Source organism: Trichechus manatus, unplaced genomic scaffold, assembly GCF_000243295.1.
Source record: "Trichechus manatus latirostris isolate Lorelei unplaced genomic scaffold, TriManLat1.0 scaffold00006, whole genome shotgun sequence".
Lineage (NCBI taxonomy): Eukaryota > Metazoa > Chordata > Mammalia > Sirenia > Trichechidae > Trichechus > Trichechus manatus.
Window position 1 is genome coordinate 27,273,275 of NW_004443942.1, and position 23,760 is coordinate 27,297,034.

Here is a 23,760-nt window from a genome sequence, read left to right on the forward strand (position 1 = left end):
AAAGAAAAATTTGCATAGAAGGACGACTAAGAATAAACTGGATGTGTCATTTGTCCCAAATTAGGACAGGATCCCGTAATTTGTTTTTACATGGATGGAGTAAATCTCTGGCAAGCAGGAACTAATGGGTGGATGTGTTTGTTCTCCAGTGTCACTTGGCAAGTGGCTTCATCACAAAGTGAGGGTCAGCTGCTGGGCTGTGCCTCGGGCCTCCGCTTCACCAAGCAGGGCTGACTGCTGTGTTAGTGCATCCATTCACATGCTGTCTAGCTGATGTAAAATGTGAAAATGCCCGGGGCCTATAGAAATGCGTCAAGGCCTGGTGTCTTAGTTACCTAGTGCTGCCACAACAGAAAATACCACGTGGTGGGTGCCTTTAAGGAATAGCAATTTATTGTCTCACAGTTTTGGAGGCTAAAAGTCCAATTGAGGGCATCAGCCCTAGGACAGGGTCCTTCCTTGTTGGTAGCCCCAGGAGTTCCTTGGCATTCTTTGGCATCTGTTTTGCCCTTGTGTTTGTGTCTCTCTGTTCTGCTCTCTTTATAAGACACCACTCGGAAGTGATTAGGTTTAGGACCCACCCTTCTCTGGTTTGACCTCATTAACATAACAAAAGAAACAGGGTCATACTTACAGGTACAGGAATTAGGACGTCCACATATATTTTGGGTGACATAATTCAATCCATAACACCTGGCTTAAAAAGGAGGCTCCTCAGCAGGGAGATTTGTTTGGATATGCAACATGGTAGCTCCTAGGCTGCCTTCTAGCCCACCAGCCTTGGTAATTTCTGCTGGCAACCTTCTTCCTTAGTGCTCTAAGAATACTCAAAAGACCTACTCTGCAGGTATAATTATGGGGGTGGGGGGTAAATTTTTAATGTCCAGGACTTGGTAGACAGTAGCCACTTGTTACTCCAGCTGCCACAAGAAGTTCCTCTCCCTGCTTGGCAAAGCAAAGATGTATACATGTAAGATTCCCAGTTGCTGACACCCTTGCATTATCCAGGGATTTGCCTCTTAAAATAAGCTTTAAAAGAGCTCAAAGGTCAATTAACCCTAAATGAGAGCTGCCAAGCACACTACGCCCTTCCTGGTGGACGAGAATCAAAGAAAAGATACAGAATGACATCTGAAGTTGTTGAGCATTTGGTTGTGGTATCAGCTATAGTTTTTAAATTATAAGCAATAGAAATTGAGTCTGGTTAATAAAAACAAAATGGGGGTAATTATTGAAAAGATATAGGATAACTCAGAAAATCCTAGGAAAGCTAAATCTAAGAACTTTAGCAAGGGTAGAAGCCCTAGTAGCTCTAAGAATCTGGGTAGCAGGTACTAATATTGGGCAGTCACATTAAAGAACTACTTTCAAGAAAAGTCTGTTCTAACTGTTTTCCCATCAGGTGTTGCTGTACCTCAGGATTCAAATTTCTGGGAGACAGCAATCTGATTAGCTCAACTTGGCCAAGGCAGGGAACACAGGACAAAGATCAAGGAACACAGGACACAAGGGACATAATCCTTATATAATGGGCAAGAATGATTCCACAAAGAACCAGCTGCTATTATAAAAAGGCCAGAGAGATGTGGGTAAGCAAAAGCAACACATGTTCATTATGATTTAGTTTATGCCATAACCCAAAGAAAAGTATTCAGTTTTTCCACTTGAAGTTGGTGCCCTTCCAAAGGTTTCAGGTCCAACTCATGGAACACCCAGTTCTCCATTTATAGGGCCTAAAGATTGTACGCAGGAACAAACTCTCCTCACCCCTGCCTCACACACTCAAGGACAAACTCACCTAAAGCTTCGACGGGACAAGGGGAGGAGGTGTGGACAAATGAACAGCCAAGTACAAAATAGTGTAGTAACAGCCACGAGAGTGGAAGTGCAGGGTACTATAGGAGCAGTAGGAGGGGCGTCTAACCTGGTCTTCACTCAGGGAGAACCAAGGAAGACTGCAGGGCGAGGTGTTTGATTATGTCTAAGAAGTGGCCTTTGTGTGCTGTGTTGTCTACATTAATATGTAAGCAGCACCTATAGTTTTATATGTAGAAATATCCACAACCAAACCTATAGCTGCAGATGGATGTGTTCCCTTACACACTCCCACACCTCTTCACATACCTATCTACCTATGTATCCATTCATAAATTAGTGTTTGTTAATAGTATTTTTTCAGGATTGTCTATACTGTAGTTATTACCACTGTTGTCTTTTGTTCTTGTGTTCCTCTTGGTGTCCTCCCATGCCTTGGTCATGTTTTGCTGACTCCACCCATATTGTGTGTTGCCTTTCCTTTCACCAATATTAAAAAACAAAAACAAAACAAGCCAAACCTGGTGGCCGTTGAGTTGATTCCAACTCATTGAAACCCTATATGACAGAGTAGAATTTCCCCCACAAGGTTTCCAAGGAGTGGCTGGTGGATTCGAGCTGCCAACATTCTGGTTAGCAGCCGAGCTCTTAAACTCTACGCCACCAGGGATCCTCACCGATATTAATGCATGCCTTCTATCTATTTGGTAATTTTCCCTCCCTCCCCTTCCCATCCCTGGTAACCATCAAAGAATGTTTTTGGTTTTGTGTATGTATGTGTGTAAACCTTTTTTTGTTTCTTTATAATAGTAGTTTCATACAATATTTGTCCTTTTGTGATTGACTTATTTCACTCAGCATAATACCCTCCAGATTCATCCATGTTGTGACATGTTTCACAGATTTGTCATTATTCTTTATCATTGTGTAGTATTCCATTGTGTATATGTACCATAGTTTGTTAATCCATTCATCTGTTGATGGCACTTAGGTTGTTTCCATCTTTTTGCTATCGTGAATAATGCTACAGTGAACATGGGTGTGCATATGTCTATTCATGTCACCACTCTTATTTCTTTAGGGTATATACCTAGGAGTGGGATTGCTGGGTCATATGGTATTTCTATTTCTAGTTTGTAAGGAAGTGCCATACCATTTTCCGTAGTGGTTGTACCATTTTACATCCCTACCAGCACTGTGTAAGAGTTCCAATCTCCCCACAACTCTCCAACATTTATTTTCTGACTTTTGATTAGTGCCAGTAATGTTGGGGTGAGATAGTATCTCATTGTAGTTTTGATTTGCATTTTTCTAATGGCTAGTGATCATGGGCATTACTTAATGTGTTAGCCATCTGAATGTCTTCTTTGGTGAAGTGTCTGTTCATATCCTTAGCGCATTTTTAAAATGGATTGTTTGTCTTATTGTTGTTGAGATATTGAAGTTTTCTATACATTTTAGAAATTAGACCCTTGTCAGATATGTCGAAGCCAAATTTTTTTTCCCAGTCTGTAAGTTCTCTTTTTACTGTTTTGGAGAGTTTTTTTTGATAAGCATAAGTATTTAAAATTTTTAGAGGTCCCACTTATCTAGCTCATCTTCCGCTGTTTGTACATTGTTAGTTATGTTTGGTATACTATTTATGCCATATATTAGGGCCCCTAGAGTTGTTCCTATTTTTTCTTTAGTTTTAGGTTTTGTATTTAGGTCTTTGATCCATTTTGGGTTAGTTTTTGTGTATGGTGTGTGGTATGGGCTCTGTTTTATTTTTTACAAATGGACATACAGTTTTGCCAGGACCAAAAGAGATCATCTTTTCCCCATTTAATGGACTTTGACCCTTTGACAAAGATCAATTCTCCATAGGTGGATGGGTTTACGTCTGAGTTCTCAATTCTGTTCCATTGGTCTATGTGTCTATCGTTGTACCACTACCAGGCTGTTTTGACTATCATGGCTGTATAGTAGGTTCTGAGATCAGATAGTGTGAAGGCTTCTACTTTGTTCTTCTTCTTCAATACTGTTTTACTTATTGGGGCTTCTTTCCTTTCCATATAAAGTTGGTGATTAGTTTTTCCATCTCTTAAAGAATGCTGTTGGAATTTGAATCAGGAGTGCATCATAGCTGTAGATCACTTTGATATTCACAATGTTGAGTTTTCTTATCCATGAGCATGATATGTTTTTCCATTTATGTAGGTTTCTTTTGGTTTCTTGCAGTACTGTTTTGGAGTTATTTTGTATAGGTCTTTTACATCCCTGGTTATATTTATTCCTAAGTATTTTATCTTTTGGGGGGCTATTGTAAATGATATGGTTTTACTGATTTCCTTTTTGAAGTTCTCTTTATTGGTGTATAGGAATCAGACTGACTTTTGTATGTTGATCTTGTATCCTGCCACTTTGCTGAATCCTTCTATTAGTTCCATTAGCTTTTTTGTGGAATCTTTGGGATTTTATATGTATAGGATCATATAATCTGTGAATAGGGATAGTTTTACTTCTTCCTTACTGTTATGGATTGAATTATGTCTCCCAAAAAATGTGTGTCAACTTGGCTAGATCATGATTCCTAGTATTGTGTGTCCACTATTTTGTCATCTGATGTGATTTTCCTATGTGTTGTAAATCCTGTCATTATGATGTTGATGAGATTAGCGGCAGTTATGTTAATGAAGCAGGACTGAATCTACAAGATTGAATTGTGTCTCGAGCCAGTCTCTTTTGAGATATAAAAGAGAGAAGCAAGCAGAGAGACATGGGGACCTCATACCACCAAGAAACAATAGCCAGGAGAATAGTGTATCCTTTGGACCTGGGGTCCCTGTGCTGAGAAGCTCCTCAACAGGGGAAGATTGATGACAGGGACCTTACCCCAGAGCCGAAGGAAAGAGAATGCCTTCCCCTGGAGCTGGCACCCTGAATTTGGACTTCTAGCCTCCTAGATGAGAGAATGAATTTCACTTCATTAAAGCCATCCACTTGTGGTATTTCTGTTATAGCAGCACTATATAACTAAGACGCTTACCAATTTGGATGCCCTTTATTTCTTTTTCTTGCCTTATTGCTCTAGCTAGGACTTCCAGCACAATGTTGAATGAGTGGTGATAAAGGGCATCTTTGTCTGGTTCCCGTTCTCAAGGGGAATGCTTTTAGCCTCTCTCCACTGAGAATAATGTTGGCTGTTGGTTTTATATAAATACCCTTTATTATGTTGAGAAATTTCCCTTCTCTTCCTATTTTGCTGAGAGTTTTTATCAGGAATGGGTGTTCGACTTTATCAAATGGCTTTTCTCCATTGATTGAGATGATCATAAGATTGTTTTATTTATGTGGTGGATTACATTAATTGATTTTCTAATGTTGAACCATCCTTACATACCTAGTATGAATCCCACTTGATTGTGATGTATTATTTATTGGTTATGCTGTTGAATTCTGTTGGCTAGAATTTTGTTGAGAATTTTTGCATCTGTATTCATGAGGGATATTGGTCTGTAATTTCATTTTTTTGTGTGGTGTTTTTGCATGGCTTTGGTATCAGGGTTATGCTGGCTTCATAGAATGAATTTGGGGGTATCCCTTACTTTTCGATACTCTGAAATAGTTTGAGTAGTGTTGGTGTGAGTTTTTCTCTCAATGTTTGATAGATTTTTCCAGTGAAGCCGTCTGAGCTAGGGCTTTTTTGTTGTTTTTTTTTTTTTTTTTTTTTTTTAACTACCTCTTCAGTCACTTCTTTTGTTCTGGGTCTGTTCAGTTTTTCTACCTCAGTTTGTGTTAGTTTAGGTACATAGTGTGTTTCTAGAAAATTGTCCATTTCCTCTAGGTTTTCAAATTTGTTGGAGTACAGTTTTTCATAGTATTCTGTTATGATTCCTTTTATTTCAGTTGGCTCTACTGTAATGCCATCCATCTCATTTCTTATTTGGGTTATTTGCTTCCTCTCCTGCTTTTCTTTTTGTCAATTTGGCCAGTGGTTTGTTAATTTTGTTGATCTTTTCCAAGAACCAACTTCTGGTCTTGTTGATTCTTTCTATTGTTTTTCTGTTTTCTGTTTCATTTATTTCTGCTCTAATCTTTATAGTTCCCTTTCTTCTGGCAACCGTGGATTTCTTTTGCTGCTCCCTTTCTATTTGTTCAGGTTGTAAGGTTAATGCTTTGATTTTGGCCCTTTCTTCTTTTTTGATATGTGTGTCGATTGCTATAAATTGACCTCTCAGCACTGCTTTTGCTGTGTTCCAAAGGTTTTGGTAAGATATGTTTTCATTCTCATTTGATTCTAGGAATTTTTTTATTCCGTCTTTGATTTCTTCTATTACCCAGTGGTTTCTAAGCTAGGTGTTATTCAGTTTCCTTTCTTTCTTTTTTTTCCCCCCTTGCTATTCCTATTATTGATTTCTACTTTTATGATCACAGAAAATGCTTTGTATTATTTTGATGTTTTGGATTTTATTAAGGCTTGCTTTGTGTCCTAAAATGTGGTCTTTTCTGGGGAATGTTCCATGTGCATTGGAAAAGAATGTATACTTTGCTAATGTTCTGTATATGTCTGTGAGATCAAGTTGGTTGATTTGAGCATTTAGATGTCTGTAGCTTTGTTGAGTTTCTTTCTAGATGTTCTGTCCTTCACTGTAAGTGGTGTGTTGAAATCTACTATTATTGTGGAGCTGTCTATTTCTCTTTTCAATGCTGTTTGAGTTTGTTTTATGTTCTTTGGAACCTTGTCATTGGGTGTGTTTATATTTATTATGGTTATGTCCTCCTAGTGGATTGATCCTTTAATTATTATATAATTTCCTTCCTTTTGTGGTGAATTTTGCCTTAAAATCTATTTTATCAGAGAGTAATGCTGCCACTCCTTTTCTTTTTTGGTTATTGTTTGCTTGATATATTCTTTCCCATTCTTTGAGTTTTAGTTTGTTTATGACTTTGTGTCTAAGGGTGTGTCTCTTGTCAACAGCATATTGATGGGTCGTGTTTTTTAATCCATTCTGCCACTGTCTCTTTACTAACTCATTTAAGCCATTTATATTCAGTATGATTATCAATAGGTATGAGTTTACTGCTGTGATTTTGTTGTACTTTTTTTTGTGATGATTATAGTTTCTTTTTTCCACTTAATTTTCTGTAGTGGGTTCTTTTTGTTTGTGGATTTTCTTTTCATTTCTTTCATTGTTGTTTATTTTGTGTTTACTGAGTCTTTATGTTTTTCTTCTTTTTTATTTTGATGAGTAGGTTTGTTGACCTTCTTTTTGGTTACCTTGAAATTTGCCTTTATATTCCTAAGTTTAAACCAGTCTTTATTTCTTGATTTTGCCTTGACTTCCTCACCATGTAAAATTTCTGTAACTACACCATTTATTCCCCCTTTTTGTTTTGACTTTGTCGTTGTTTACAGATTGACGTCTCTAGTTCCCTGTTTTCAGTCTTCTAGCTTTGTTTTATTTTTGAGAATGCTTCAGCTAGGTTGGTATCTGGCTGATGCTGTCCTGTGTCCTAATCTCAGATTGTTGTCTGATTTTGTTAGTTCTGTATCTGAAGGACTCCCTTTAATATTTCTTGGAAGTTTGGTCTGGTTTTTACAAATTCCCTTAATTTCTGTTTATCTAGAAATGTCCAAATTTTGCTGTCGTATTTGAGAGACAGCTTTGCTGGATATATAATTCTTGGTTGGCAGTTTTTTTTCTTTCAAGATTTTATATATGTCATCCCATTGCCTTCTTGCCTGCGTGGTTTCTGCTGAATAATCAGAGCTTAGTCTTATTGGTTCCCCTTTGTAGACAACTCTTTGTATTTCCCAGGCTGCTCTCAGGATTCTTTGTCTTTGGTTTTTGGCAAGTTTGATTATGTTATATCTTGGAGAATTTCTTTTGGTGTCTGTCCTGTATGGAGTTTGTTGAGCTTCTTGGATGGATATCTTTTTGTCTTTCCTGATATTAGGGAAGTTTTCTGCTAGCAAATCTTCAACAGTTCTCTCTGTGTTTTCCGCTGCCTTCCCCTGTTCTGGAACTGCGATCACACACAAGTTTTTCCTCTTGATAGTGTCCCACATAATTCTTAGGCTTTCTTCATTTATCTTTGTTCTTTTTTCTGATTTTTCCTCAAACAAATTGGTGTCAAGGGATTTGTCTTCAAATTCGCTGATTCTGTCTCCCATCTTTTCAGGCTGCTCTTATATCCTTCTACTGAGTTAACAATTTCTGAAATTTTATTGTTAATCTTTGGGATTTCTAGTTGCTGGTTTTGTATGGTTTCTTGTTGTCTACTTATTTTGTCATTTTGTTATTATTTTCCTGAATTCTATTGCTTTGTCTGTGTTTTCCTTGATTTTGTCTATGTTTCGCTTGTTTTTTTTTTTTTTTTTTTTTTCTGTTTTCCTAGATCTTTTCTTGATCTCTTGGAGAGCCCTGTGTATTAGTCTTTTGAATTCCTAATCAGGTAGTTCCACTGCCATTTCTTCCTCCAGAAGGTTTTCTGGTTCTTTATTTTGATCACTTACTGCTGCCATCTTGTCCTGTTTCTTATGCAATTTGATGTTGTCTGCTGTCTCTGAGGCATCAAGAAGTTGTATTTATTTGTTTGTTGTACTTTTTTTTGCTGCAGCCTGAATTTTTGTTTTGTTTTGATATATCCAGGTAGGCTGGGCATATGTGCACTCTGGTCGCTAATCTGGCCACATTGAAGCTCTCACCTCCTGTCTCCAGGTGAGTGAGGCAGTGACTGGCTATGTGAGTGTGGGTCTGTGTTCTCTGGTCTTGTGGGTCTGCTGAGGATGTAGCTGGAGTTTCTGGTGAGGGGAAGTAGCTGTCTGGCTGCTTACTTGGCTGTGGGTGTAGAGGGTGTTCTCCTTGGTCACTGGCTTGAGTGTTGTGTGTGCGCTCTGCTGATTTCTGAGTGCTCAGGGTGAGAGTGCCCAGGTCATCAGTCACCAGGTGGATGGTACAGAAACTCTCATCGATGGTCCAGGGAAGCATGGCTGCGCAGGGGTGCTTGGAGTGGATACAGCCTCTGGTTGCAGGGGGTGATGTGGGGGACGAGACAGGGAGGATGTCGCCTGTCCACAGGGGCCCAGTTGTAGGATGTGCCCCTGTCTGCTAGAACGTGCCACAGGGAAGGTTGTGCAGTCACTCCTCGGGCCCCTGGCACAACTGGCTGTAGGGAGTAGGAGGCACCGCTGTGGGAGGTACCGCTGGCCCTGAGTCCCCTGGTGCAGGTAGCCAGAGGGAGTGGGAGGCACCTCCAGCTCTCAGGGCCCTGGCACAGGTGGCTGGAGGGAGTAGGAGGTGCTGCAGGTCTGTGGGCCCCCAGTGCCAGTGGCTGAGCAAAGGGGTGGGCACCTCCAATCTGTGGGCTTCCGCTTAGAGGGCGGGATGGTAGTGGGTGTCCCTGAACTGCAATTGCATGTAGGAAGGGGGGATGAATGAGGAGGGTGGGGATGTACTACAGTCATGCAGGGCTTCAGCAAAGAGGGGTGGATTGGGCATGGTGGGTGTGGTGCGTGCACTTAAATTTGCAGGACAGGAAGCACTCCTGCATGGCTCTGGATATGAATGCAGAGTGTCTCCTGCTTGGCTGCACCAGGTGATGCAGGTTTCAGCTGGGAACGCTACTTGCTTTGTCTGAGTATGGCCGTGCTGTGCAGGTTCAGCTAGTAGGGTGCTCGCGATCTGTAATTCTCTGTGTCCGCTGTTTTTGTACTGTTTCTCCTTCCACTTGGTGCTTGGTCCAATTTTTTACCCTTGTCTTTGATGCTGTGGGTTCCAGAGTTGTCATCTATATCCAATTCACTTGTTTTCTCAGGTCTTTGTTGTAAGAGGAATATTATGAAGTGTCTGACTATTTTGCCATCTTAGACTGCCTCCTATCTTTGTTTTTTTTAATGCTGTTTTTGCTGGATATAAAATTCAAGGTTGACAGTTTTTTTGTTTGTTTTCAGTGCTTCAAAGATGTTGTTCCATTATCTTCTAACTTGTATTATGTTTGATGGGAAATAAACAGTATTTCTTATCATAATTCTCTTATATGCAATCTATCTTTCTTACCCCCTCTGGCTGCTTTAAAATTTTTCTCTATGTTTGATTTTCAGCAATGTGATTATGATGTGCTTAGGTGTGGTTTTTCCATGTGTTTATCTTCAGTCTGCTTCATTGAATTTATTAAATGTGTTGACTTTTTTTAAAATCAAATTTGGGGACATTTTGGCCATTATTTCTTGAATTATTTTTTTGCTACGTATTTTCCTCTCTTCTTCTGGGACTTCACTTCAATGTATATTAGACTGCTTGATGTTTTCCCTCAGATCACTGAGTCTCTGTTCTTTTTTTTTTTTTTTTGAGTGCTTTTTAACTCTGTGCTTTGGTTTGGATAATTTCTTTTGACTTGTTTTCAAGTTCACTGAAATTTTCTTCTTCATTATCCTATATAATATCAAGCCTATCCAGTGAATTTTTCATTTTATAAGTTGTATTTTTTAGTTCTGTAATTTCCATTTGTTTCTTTTTAAAGTTTCTCTTTCTCTTTATTGAGATGCTCATCTTTTCCTTTTTATCTTTGAATGTTCTTGTAATAACTGTTTTAAAGTTCTTTTCTGCTACAGCCTACATCTGTATCATCTCTGGATCTGTTTCTGCTTGTACTTTATTCTCCTATATGGGTCACATTTTCTTCTGCTTTGTATGTCTAATAATTTTTTATTGAATGCTGGACATATGGAATGCTACAATGTTGAATCTACATTATGTCGTTTTGTTGTTTTCCTTTAAAGAGTGTTGAGTTTTTCTTCATCAAGCATTTAATTTATTGGTTAAGTTAACCAATACATTGAGACTTATTGTTAAGCTTTATTAAAGTGGATCAAAAATAACCCATTTGCGTCTGGGGTCTTAAAAGCTTGCAAGCGGCCATCTAAGATACATCATTTGGTCCCAACCACCTGGAGGAAAGGAGAATGAAGAACAGCAAAGACATAAGGAAACTATTAGCCCAAGAGACAGAAAGGGCCACATAACCAAAAGACTTCATCAGCCTGAGACCAGAAGAACTAGATGGTGCCTGGCTACCACCAATGACCACCCTGACAGGGAACACAACAGAGAGTCCCTGATGAAGCAGGAGAAAGGCAGGGTGCAGAACTCAAATTCTAGTAAGAAGACCAGACTTAATGGTCTGACTGAGACTGGAGGAACCCTAGAAAGTGTGGCCCCTGGATTCTCTATCAGCCCAGAACTAAAACAGTTTCTGAGGCCAACTCTTCAGACAGGGATTGGATTGGACTGTGGGACATAAAGTGATACTCGTGAAGAGTGTGTCTCTTAGCTCAAGTAGATACAAGAGACTAAACGGGCAGCTTCTGTCCGGAGGTGAGATGGGAAGGCAGAGAGGGTTAGGAGCAAGTTGAATGGACATGGGGAATCGGGTGGAAAGGAGGAGTGTGCTGTAGCAATATTGGGAGAGCAATTAGGGTCACATAACAATGTATGTATAAATTTTTGTATGGGAGACTAACTTGAAGTGTAAACTTCATTTAAACTACAACAATTAAAAAAAAAGAATAGCCCATGTGCTTGGGCTAGAGTAGTCCTATCCTAAGAATTGGCCTTTCTAGGGTCTCAGCTGAATGCCCAAAGTGTTCACTATTATCTCTACACTGTGATTGGTCAGAAATCCAGTGTTTTCCAGTGTTGTACAATCTCAAGAATCTCCATCCAGCTCACAGCCCCTCACTACCCAGGCCATCCAGCATCTTGCCCTGAGCAAGCCATGTGCAGCTTTTTATTTGGCCAAAGACTATAGGGAACCCTTATGCAGGTTTCTGGGGTGGGGGAGGGGGAGTTTCTCTGTTATGCTCTTTCTTCTTTGACGTTCTGCCTCACAAATTCCAGCCACTTCAGCACCCTAAATTCTGAATTCTGTTTACTCCACACAGTGACACTACTGCTGCCTTTTGGGATCTATTTTCTCATGCTGCCATTTAGAAAGTGTCTCCTGGAAGGAAGCTAGGTTGAATGTGGGGCTTGCCTCATGTGTTTCCCTTGCTCAGGACTCACTAACATGCTTTCGTAAATCTTTACAAACACTGAGTGCCAGTAAGTTTTTTATTTTTTTGTGTGTGGAAGGAGGAGGAGCATTTATTGCAGGCATGGAGCAAGGAGGTGTATGTTTCAAATCAAGCTCCCGGAACAGAGGGAGGCAGAACCTTTTATACCGTCTCTCACAAGGAAGTACGTACAAACGTTATGGAATATATAGGTTATCATGACACGCAGGCACGGTAAAACCAATTGCATTTTTTTCTTGCATGTAGGCTAGTAGACTGGGCTTGACTGGCTTGAGCCACAACCAGCACTTTGAGGGCAATGGACAGGAGGGGGCAGGTTCTGCTTAGTCTTAGCAGCTCCCAGTTGAGCCATGCCCAGTGCTGTCACTTAAGGCTTTGTTTGATAATGGCTAAGTGCTCCTGGAAATCCTGGTGGTGTAGTGGTTAAGAATACAGCTGCTAACCAAAAGGTTCACAGTTCAAATCTACCAGATGCTTCTTGGAAACCCTATGGGGCAGTTCTTCTCTGTCCTATAGGGTAGCTGTGAGTTGGAATTGACTTGACAGCAATGGTTTATTTCTTTTTAAGCAGCTCCTGACTGCGTTGACTGTCAATCCGTCCTTCTCTTTTATCCCCATATTCCCTGGGTTGTGGAGAGCATCTTCTAAATTGGGCAGTGGCTCCTCGATGTAGGGGATTGTATTGTATAGAACAGCAGACAAAAACTCCTGTTACGATTAAAGAAAATAAAAATAGTAAACAAATGCTTTAGCCAATTATAGTTACATAACCAGGAGGTGAGCCAGTCAAAATATTTGACCTAGCTTGGTTAGGAACATGAAGCCAGGGAGCTTCCTGAAGTATTAACAAATCCAACATTTAGTCCTGTTGGTTGTACTTGCTGCTGTTTGTGCTAATTTGACAAAAGCGGTACTATGCCAACACTATGTGAGGGACAGAGTTAGGAGAAGAATGGAAGTGAGGTACTGCAGCTTCATATTTGCATGAAACAGGGTCTAGCTTAAGAGACCTACTATCTTAAACAGGGGAAATATGAACAGGAAGGAAAAAAAACAGTTAACAAACTCTAGGTTCAAAACTCAGTGTCTCTTAAACACATACTTTACGTCTTGTAATGGCTCATAGTTCCAGTTGTCCTGAAGAGTTATTATTGTAGGGTCGGGGTCTGGGGCGGGTGCCGCTTTCAAATGGGTCCGGTGAATCCAAGGTGTGACTCCTTTCAGTTTGACCACCGTATGGTTGATGAGAAGCACCTCAAAGGGTCCTTTCCACTTGGGCTGGAGAGGGTCATCTTTCCAGGCACACTGTTTATATTTTTGTTCTTAAGGGGGAAGGTGTGATTAGTTTGGATCACTTTAGTCCTACTTCTAGAAATCCCCACAAGTTTTTTTCAGATGGCCTATCCAGAGAATCATCTTCCGTTTCCTCCACCCACTCTCAGTTCGCTCTCAGAAGCTGGCAAGCGGTTTTTAGTACATTTGAGTTACTCAGTTTATAAAGTTTGAGCATTCAGAAAATGGTCAGAATTGCATTCATTCAGAGTTAAGATGCATGCTGTTCTCTGGGAAATTTAATATACTTTTTCCAAATCAGCTAAATGCGTTCTGGAAGAATTATTGGGGGGAGGGGCAGCTATGAACAAATGAGCATAAGTCATCATTCAGTGTGTATCCTTGAAGCCTTGCGTGTAAGTTTCTCATGTTACCAAGAAAAGAGGTCTGATCTGTTCAAAGTGGGATGTTGAGGGGAGGAAAGGGCAGCTTCAGTGGGTCTCCTGGGAGAGAGAGGCTCCAGAGGAATCCCTGGAGCAAAAGAAATTCCCATCAAATGCCTCCCAGCTCTTTGCATTAACCTCTAATGCCCAGCTCTGCCTCATCTTCCAGGTTCCCATTTTCTGGACCAGTGAACCAAATGAAAGACAGGCCATTTTCTTTTGTTTCCATCTTGACTGGGAAGGTCAGGTCCCCAAAGGAAGGATTATTTCATGCCTGCTTTGGAGATTATGTTTGGATTTTTCACACTTCTGTATTATCTATCCCCACAGCCAACCCCACACAAACACACTATGTAATCAATGCCATCTTACTTTCTGTGAAAGATGTGCCATTTGGGTTTGTGGCCCAGTGACCCCATTCTTGCCTTAGAGACACTGAATGGGTAATTTGAGTTTGAATTCCTATAGTTTAGCCAGTGGAACTAACCCTTCACCTAAGATTTCCTATCTACCGACAAGCACCACTCTCGCCATGCCTGCATTTTGGTTCAAAAGCACAGACAAATAGGGATTGAAAAGACTAAATGTGTGAGAGTTTTAATTTTCCCCTGGGGGAGAAACAAGTTCGATTTTCCTCCAGGCAAACAAATTTTTCCACATGTCTTCAAGAGAAAACTGCTTTTTTGTTATTCTGCATGTTCCACAGATAATTCCAGTGGGAGGATCCTAGGAAGCCGTACATTTTCTTAAGTTGTGGGGGAAATGTGCTTTCCAAGTCATAGTCTCTAAGTCTAGTAATTAGGTTTGAGGCACCCACTCCATTTCTGAAAGGGAGCCAGAGAACGAGGAAGAGCTGGGGTTTGCTTTATATAAGCTCTGAGGGCACCCGGGTGAGGGCTCAGCAAGGCCTGGCCTCATGGGCCTAAGGCAATTGGTACTACATGCTCCTGCCCCTCACCAAGGGATGGGGGAAGGAGTTGTACATCCTTCAGAAAGACAGTACAGAAATAACTTCTATAGTATTACCTTTTGGACTCTGGCTCCTCAGGCACCTGTAGCCCCTACTTTGAAAACTTGGAGGGGATGGCCTGGGGAGACCCTTCATGTCTTTGCTAGAACAAAAATAGCAATGACCTGACCTTGTCATTCTCCTACTTCAGTGCCTTCAATAGCTCCCCATTGCTTTTAGAATAAAGGCCAAATTCCTCAGATTGTCTCACAAGGAAGTTCTGTTTTTTTGGTGGGGGGGTTTAATTGTACTTCAGGTGAAGGCTTACAGAACAAATAGTTTCTCATGAAACAGTAGTATGCATATTGTTTTATGACATTGGTTAACAGCCCCACAACATGTCAACCCTCTCCCTTCTCGATCTTTTTTTTTTTTTTTTTGGTGAAAATATACATAGCCAAAGATACACCATTTCAAAAATTTCTACATGCACAGTTCAGTGACATCGACTATGCTCTTCCAGTTGTGCTGCTATTCTCACTTTAGATGAAGGCTTACAGAACAAAATAGTTTCTCATTAAACAGTTAGTACACCTGTTGCCCTATGACAATGGTTAACAACCTCATAACACATCAACACTATCCTTACTCAACCTTGGGTTCCCTATCACCAGCTTTCCTGTCCCCTTCTGCCTTCTGGCCCTTGTCCCTGGACTGCTGTGCCTCATTAGTCCCATTTGCTTTTATGGGTCTGTCCACTCCCAGGCTGAACGGTGAACCTCGGAAATGACTTCACCACTGAGCTAAAAGGGTGTCTGGGGGCCATACTCTCGGGGTTTCTCCAGTCTCTGTCAGGCCAGTTAAACTGGTCTTTTTTTGTGAGTTAGAATTTTGTTCTACATCCTTCTCCAGCTCTGTCCAGAACCCTCTGTTGTGATCCCGGTCAGAACAGTCAGTGGTGGTAGCCGGGCACCATCTAGCTGTACTGGACTCAGTCTGGTGGAGGCCTTGGTAGCTGTGGTCCATTAGTCCTTTGGACTAATCTTTTCCTTGTATCCTGTTCTCTTCATTCTCCTCACAAGGAAGTTCTTAATAACCTTGTTCTGTTGCGTCTTTACCCTTATCTCTCATTACTCCCTCTGCAATCCTTCCTCTCCCCTCCCCACCCCAGCCACTTTTTCTTCTCCAGCCATATGAAAGTGTTTGCACCTCTTTGAATACACTGGATTCTCTTTCAGCTTTGGACCTTGTTCCCAGGAATGGTAACAATATACACATGCTCCACCTTGCTAACTCCTGGTTATACTCAAATCTCAACATAGGATCATGTCCTCCAGGAAGCCTTCCTTGATCTCCCAAGGCTGAGTGGACATCCCTTCCGCCTGCTGCCATAGTTCACTGTGCTAACCTTATCACGGCCATTCATTTACAAGTATTTATTGAGCACATCTATGTAGCAGCTACTGTACTGGGCACTGGGGATACAGTGGGGGAATAAAGCAGTAATAAACAAGTAAAATAAGCAAATAAATGAGGAAATATAATTTGTGATAAGAACTGAGAAAGAAGAGGATATAAAAATGGAAAACACGGGGAGATAAAGACGATGTTATTCTATTTTATTCTAACTTCCTCTTTATCTGTCTTTCCATTAGGCAGCAAGCTCCCAGAGAGCAGAGATTTGTATTAATCACCTCTTTATTTCTAATGCTCAACATAGGACAAGGTATACATCCAAAAACATTCCGTAAGAGTTTGTGGTATGAACCATAACCATTTTCTGTTCCATTTCTGAGCCTATTTTCAACTGTACTGGAAATTGGAAATTTCATATCTTTTTCATGGAGGATCAACAGGGTGATAAAACAAAAATCATATTAAGCCAATAATAGAAATTAACTGAGGTTTATTTAATATAAGATTTGGAAACCAGGGTAACATTTCGACTATAGAGTCAAAAATGTTCCAAAGATGAGAGAACCTTGAAACGCTCTTACACCACATCTTATCCGTGCTGTCATGGAAAAAAGGGGCTGGAAGAAAACTGATAAACAAATTTGTGGTCAGGAAGAATTTTCATACAGCATTGTCTTGAAGAGCAGTTAAAATAATTACTAATTTACCCTAAACATAGCTCCCAATCTACCCTTTGGAGTCTACCCTGAAACTGACTGAATTCTTCCAAAGAGCACAGTGACCAAAGCAAAATGATCTTAGTAGTTTATCTGGACCATAGTTTGACTCAAGAGTGACTTTTAGGAACCAGTTTTTTCAAGGCTCAAGATTGAAAAGGACACCTAGGGGCAATGGCCTATGTGAGTTACCCCAACTTCCACGAAAAGCCAGAAATGGATTCCAGGAGAATTAAAAATGTTTCTCAAGGGTAGTTAAAGGGACAAAGGACAAAGACAATGGCTTACTTGGGAAAAAAACCCTCTCCCCAACTTGCCATGCGTCCTATTGCTGTTGGCATAATGGTTTTAAAAATACGTCCTCAAATTCTTTGACAGTCTTCCTTCAAAAAATAGAGCCTAATTCCCTTCCCCTTGAGTGTAGGCTGGACTTTGTGACTAGCTTCTCATGAACAGGATAGTGCAGAAATGATGACATGTGACTTTCAAGGCTAGGCCATAAAAGACAAGATATTGAAGCTTCCATTTCTCTCTTCCATCTTGCTCTAGCTAAAGCCAGCCACCATGTCATAAGGACACTCCAGAAGTCTGTGGAGAGGCTCACATGGTGAGCAACTGAGGTCTCCAGCCAACAGCCAAGTAAGTGACGACTTCAGATTACCACAAACCGAAAATCAGACCAGTTGCCATCGAGTTGATTCTGACTCACAGTGACCCCATGTGTGTCAGAGTAGAACTGTGCTCCATAAAGGTTTTTAATGACTGTGATCTTTCAGAATTGGATCACCACGCCTTTCTTCCAAGGCATCTCTGGGTAGATTCAAACCACCAACCTTTCGTATAGTAGCTGAGTGTTTAAACATTTGCACCACCCAAGGACTCCTCAGATTACTGCAGCCCCTGCTAAAACCCTGGCTGCAACCTGATGAGAACCATTCCACTAAACCACACCCACAAACCCACAGATAATAAATGTTTGTTTTAAACCACTAAGTTTTGGGGTAATGTGTTTTGTAGCATAGATAATCAATATAATTGTCTGTACAATTGAATTTATGTAGAAAGAGAAGGGAGTTAGTTGAGCCTCCCCTGCAAGGAGGGGGCTCTTCCATTCCAGAGAGGAAGAGAGCGTTTCTGCAAAATCAGAAAGGTAGTTACTTTTTTTTATCCTTCAGGCAACTGGGCCTGCCTTTGGGATCCTGGGTTTCCGGCCATTTTCATACCATCTTCTTATGTTCCTAAGCGAATTGTGAGTGTAAAATGAGCATATAATTTATCATTCGTGCTTCCTGTGTGCTTTCTGTGTGACAAGTAGTGTTCTAAGAACTTTACATATATTAACTCATTTAACCCTCACAACAACCCTGCAAGATACTGTTACAGGTTTCCCCTGCTATCCAAAAGTAGAGCATTCCTATGAAACCTTTCGTAAGCCGAAATGGCATAAAGTGAAGAGGCAATTACCATTAATTTATATGGTAAATTTTTTTTAGTGTTCCCATTCCAAAAAAATAACCTATCAAATCATACCAAATAACACATAAAACCCTTATGAGCTCTCTTATGCTTTTTTGATGCCGTAGGACACGTCTTGCTAACGGGTCCACAGAATAAATTGAGATAAAGCACAGATGCTCACAGACACAGTTCAAAGCTATGGCGGCTTGATGCTAAGATGTTGAGTGTAGTTTGACGTCATTCTCGCTGCTCGGGGTGCATGCTGCCTCTTTAATGGCTCGCTGCAAAACAAACAGTGAACACTATTTCCACTTTTTGCTTTTTTTGTAAAAGTGAAAATCCTTAGGATTTCTTTCAGTTAGTGAAAACAGGTACTTTGCTTTTATAAAAGCAAAATGGCATAAAGCAAACTTTCGGAAAGCAGGGCATACTGTATTGTCCTTGCTTTACAAATGAGAAAGCTGAGGCACTGAGCAGTTAGGTAACTTGCTGAGCAGGTTGTTTTAATATTGGAAGATCTAAATGAAATCTATATACAAGCATTTTAACAAACACTTTATTATTTCACTTAATCCACAAAACAAACCTACAAGGAATAAATCAAAGCCCTCTCTTTTAAAGGTAACAAAAATGAGGCCCAGGGAGGTTAAGCAACTTGATGGAAGTGATGGAAGTGAAAGCCTAGGTCCAGCTGCCTCCAGAGCCCTCTTTCCATAGCACTCAGCCTCCCCCCTGTTCCCTCTACCTTCTCCCTGCTCTCAGTTTCAGATGTGCATTTGGCAAATCTAGCAAAATCACCCAGGTGCTGGCCAGCTGCCTACATGAGGAATGAGATGACAGCCCTGAATTCGCACATCCCCAGGCACTTCTAGGCAGCTGTTACCTGCACCCAAGTTCGATGCCAATGTGCTTTACCACACACCTTGGGTAAGAGATGAGCAAGCAAAGCAGACAGAGGAAGCAGGATAAACAGGATGCAATAAAACCCAGTGGGGTTGGCTTCCAGGCAGTTCAGTAAATCCAGAGGCACCTGTGCCTGTGACATTCCTGATGCTGAAGCTGCCCCTGGGTTGTTTCTGCTTCCTGGGCTACTGCAGGAAGTCAGAGAAGGAGAAGAAGATCTCTCCTGACTGCTGGGGAGGGATGGACGCCGTCAATGAAGTCAGGCAGGCCAGCCTTGGACAGGTTAGGAAATGAGAGGAATGTACACTGCAAGCAAGGCTCGCTATACCTGCCCATCTCTGTGTAGGTAGAGAACCTGCTCCTCTGCACATAGCAGACACTAATTCTTCCATGTTGTTCCTTTCTCTTTTCTCCCTTTCTCAAGGCCTTATCCTGTGCTTGAGGTAACCCCCCAACTTAACATAGGAGTCAAGATGTCTTCCTTATGAGCTAGAAACTCTCCTTGTGTTAGTTTTCCTTGCACTGTTTTAAGAAAATGGTTTGGGATCTCTTTTTGGTGCTTGGAATGATTAGGTTTGGCCATAATACAGGGAGAAGAAGAGAGCTGTGTGGTTCAAACCCGAGTGCTTCAAGGAGTGTATTAAAATACAGACTTCAGTGCGGCGCCAGCAGTTCTCATTCATTGGATGCCCTCGTGAATCTGCATTTGTAAACCATCTGCTCACCACACGTAGAGACGTTTCTGGAAATAAAACTACCACTTGAAGTGGATTTATTGGCCCTGAATTAATCAGAGCTCCCGGCAGAGTCAAAGAAAACCTCCCAGTGATTGGGCTGGATTTACATTCATCCCTCATTAAAAAATTTGTTAAAATCCAGTTACCTCTAACCATTTGAACATATAATTTTGTATTCCAAAGGGAAGATGATGATGTTCTTAAAGAGAAAGGAAGGGAGTCTTGTCTGCAAAATCAGACAGTAGTTACTTCTTTATCCTCAGGGGGACTGGGCCTGTTTTTGGAGTACTACCCTTACCTCCAGAAGGCGGTTTTGTCCATTTTTTGTTTATATGTGTAGTGGGCATAATTTCGGCCCCCATGACCTTCACCCCAGATATTATGTCTGTGTATATGTTATGTTACATGGCAAAAGGACTTTGCAGTTGTAATTAAGATTACTAGTCAGTTGACTTTAAGAGAAGCAGATTATCTTGGATTAACTGGATGGGCCTAATGTAATCATATGAGCCTTTAAAAGTAGAAGGGAGAAAATGGCGCTTTAGGCAGAAGCACCACACTGTCCCTTCACAGCAAAGATCTGAAAATCTAAGTGAAACAGAGAAAACAGCAATCCTGAAACCCTAAAACATCAAATGAAGAGGTAAAGAACTCAGCCAAGCACCAAATGGAGTGAGAAAACTGACAGAGAACGGAGAGTGAGGAGAGATTCATGCAGAGGTCCCCTATCAGCTAATGCAGCGTGGATCTGCCATCTTGGACTCCTTTTGGAACCAGCAAATAGGGAGTATGAGAAAGCAGCTTCACGGAGCTTCCAGCAGGAGACAACACAACCGGTAATTTGTGATATACGCTTTCCCACCCCTCACCCTTCTTCACCCCCACCCGGCCTCCTGTGCTTCCCGCGGCCACAGTCTCTTGTCCGGGAAGCACTGGCTGCTTGGATTCCAACCGCCCACACTGGCCAGCTCCTTGAGTGCCATTTGTTGGCTGCTGGTGTTGCTTTTTTCTGCTTCTTTTGATTTCTTCCTTAGCTCTCACCACCTCCCCCTCCTTTCACTCAAATACCTGCCTCCGTCTACCGTCTTTGCTTCTTCCTGAGGGGCAGCAGAGCTCCGTTCGAGTGTGGAACTGCTTCCCGGTCTGGGCTGCCACGCTGGTGGGATCCCGGGGCTTTTGTTTGTTTGTTTGTTTGTTTTGAATTGTTTCTTTGTTTTCTTTTCCTTTTCTCAAGTTGGGAGCCCGTTCTGGCCAGGTGGTGCTGCGCGGCTTGGTACCTACCACCTTGGCTTGCCCAGACATGCAGAGGGATCCCTGAGGGCATTTCTTTTCTCGTGGGTTTTTTTTTTTTTTCCTGCTTTTTTGGGGAGCTTTTCTTGTTCTTCTTTTTTTTTAAATTTGTTTTGTTTTCTTTTCCCTCCTTTTATCTTTCTTCATTCCTCAGTTTCTCATCTCTGTATACCTTCCTTCTCTTCCTGTTCCCTGAATACCTGGCACTGAATACTTCTATGCCTTCTAGCCAGGCTGTACAGCATCACCTGAGAACAACTTCCCCAGACCTCACAGCCACACCGGTGGGATCCCTGGGAGCTTTGCTGTTCTTTTTCCTTTCTAATTTTTATTTATTCATTCTTTTCTTCTCTTCTTCTCCTTTATGGTTTTCTCCATTTCATACTCTCTCATCTCTCCACTCCAGTGGAAAGCTCCCCTAGCACTCTTTTTCATTTGTCTGTTTTTTGGCTCCTGTTCCTCTCTCCCATATCCGTCTTAGCTCCACACATAATAATCTCCCCCTTCTGTCCTGCCTACCTGCACCGTACGCTTAACATCACACCACCAAGCAGCCCAGGCACGGCCTACCAGAACCTGTCCTGCACAGATTACTGACCCGCCCTGGTGGCTGTAGTAAGTGCCACAAACAACCCATCCCAGTAACTCCTCTTCAGCTAGACCTTCCCTGCTTTACTATATCTGAGTGTCTGACCCTGCCAATTGGAAAAGGAGGCGAAAAGTATCATGCCCACAGACGAGCAAACAACAAAGAACACACAGTCCGCCTGCTCAGACATAGCCAAATTTTTTAAAAAAAAGGATGAAACAAACAAATCTACAATCAATAAACAAGAAAAATAACTACTGAATGCCCCAAAGACAGCAGACAATATCAAAACATTCACAAAAACAAGACAGGATGGTTCCAGTGGGCATCCAAAATAAAACACGAGATGTCTTTCCAGTGGAAGAAAATGCACTAGAACTACCTGATAGGGAATTCAAATCTCTGATACTCAGAATTATCCAAGAGTTGAAACAAAAAGCAGACAAAAATGAGGAAAAAATAGAAAAATTCATGGAAAAGGCAGACAAATGCATGGAAAATACAGACCAAAAAATGGAAAATTTCAGGAAAATAATTCAGGAGCAAAATGCCAAAATAAATTCACAACTAGAAATTATACAAAAACAACAATTAGAAATCCAAAAGATAAACAACAAGATTTCAGAAACGCACCGTGTCATAGAAAGGCTGAGGAGCAGATTTGAAATGGTGGAAGACAGAATCAGTGGAATTGAAGACAAACACTTGGATACAACTCTGTTCAAGGAAAACTCAGAAAAAAGAACAAAGGAAAAAGAAGAGACTCTGAGAGTTATGTGGGATACAATCAAAAGCAAAAATTTGAAAGTGATCGGAGTTCCAGAACAGGGGGAGGAAACAGAAAACACAGGATCATTGAAGAACTGCTGACAGAAAACTACACCAATATCATGAAAGATGAAAAGCTGGCCATCCAAGAAGCTCAACGAACCCCATACAGGATAGACCCCAAAATGAAATCACTAAGGCATGTCATAATCACACTTGCCAAAACCATAGACAATGAATCCTGAGAGCAGCTCGTGAAAAACAAGAAGTCACATACAGAGGAGAAACAATAAGACTAAGCTTAGATTATTAGGCAGAAACAATGCAGGCAAGAAGGCAATGGGATAACATATATAAAACCTTGAAAGAAAAAAATTGCCAGCCAAGAATAATATATCCTGCAAAAATCTCGTTCAAATATGATGGTGAAATCAGGACATTTCCAGATAAACAGAAATTAAGGGAATATGTAAAAACCAAACCAAACTTACAATAATTATAAAGGGAGTTCTTCGATCTGAGAACAACTTCAGCTCACAGGCTGAATCTAGGACGCAGGATCGTACCAGCCAGATACCAGTCTAGGAAATGAACTCTCAAGGACTATCCAAAACCAAAAGAAATACAATAGGGAATCAGAGCAGTTAATCTGTAAATGACAACAACATCAGAACAATAAAAGAGGGAATAAACGGTGTAGGTATAGAACCTTCTAATGGAGAGGAAGGCAAGGCGATACCAAGTAATAATAGACTGCTACAAACTTCAAAAGATAAGGGTAAATTTCACAGTAACCACAAAGAAAGTTAACAAACATACTCATAAAAATAAAGAGGAAAAACGTAAAGTCTCAGCAAAAACAAAACCTACAAAAACAAAAGAAATAAAAAAAAAAATCCACAAACAAAAGGAATTCAGCACAGAAGAGTAAGAAGAACAAAGAAAACGTCAGCATGACAAAAAAAATAAAAGCACTACAAAATGACAGCAACAAACTCACATCTATCAATAATTATACAGAATGTAAATAGACTCAATGCACCCATAAAGAGATGGAGAGTGACAGAATGGATAAGAAAACAAGATCCATCAGTATGCTGTCTACAAGAGACACACTTTAGAAACAAAGACATGTATTTATTAAAAGTCAAAGGTTGGGAAAAAAATAAGCTAACAGCTACCAAAAAAGAGCAGGAGTGGCAATACTAATCTCAGATAAAATAGACTTTAAACAAAATCCACCATAAAAGACAAAGAAGGACACTATATAATGCTTAAGGGGATGATCCATCACAAGACATAACCATAATAAACATCTACACACCCAATGACAAGGCTCCAAAATAC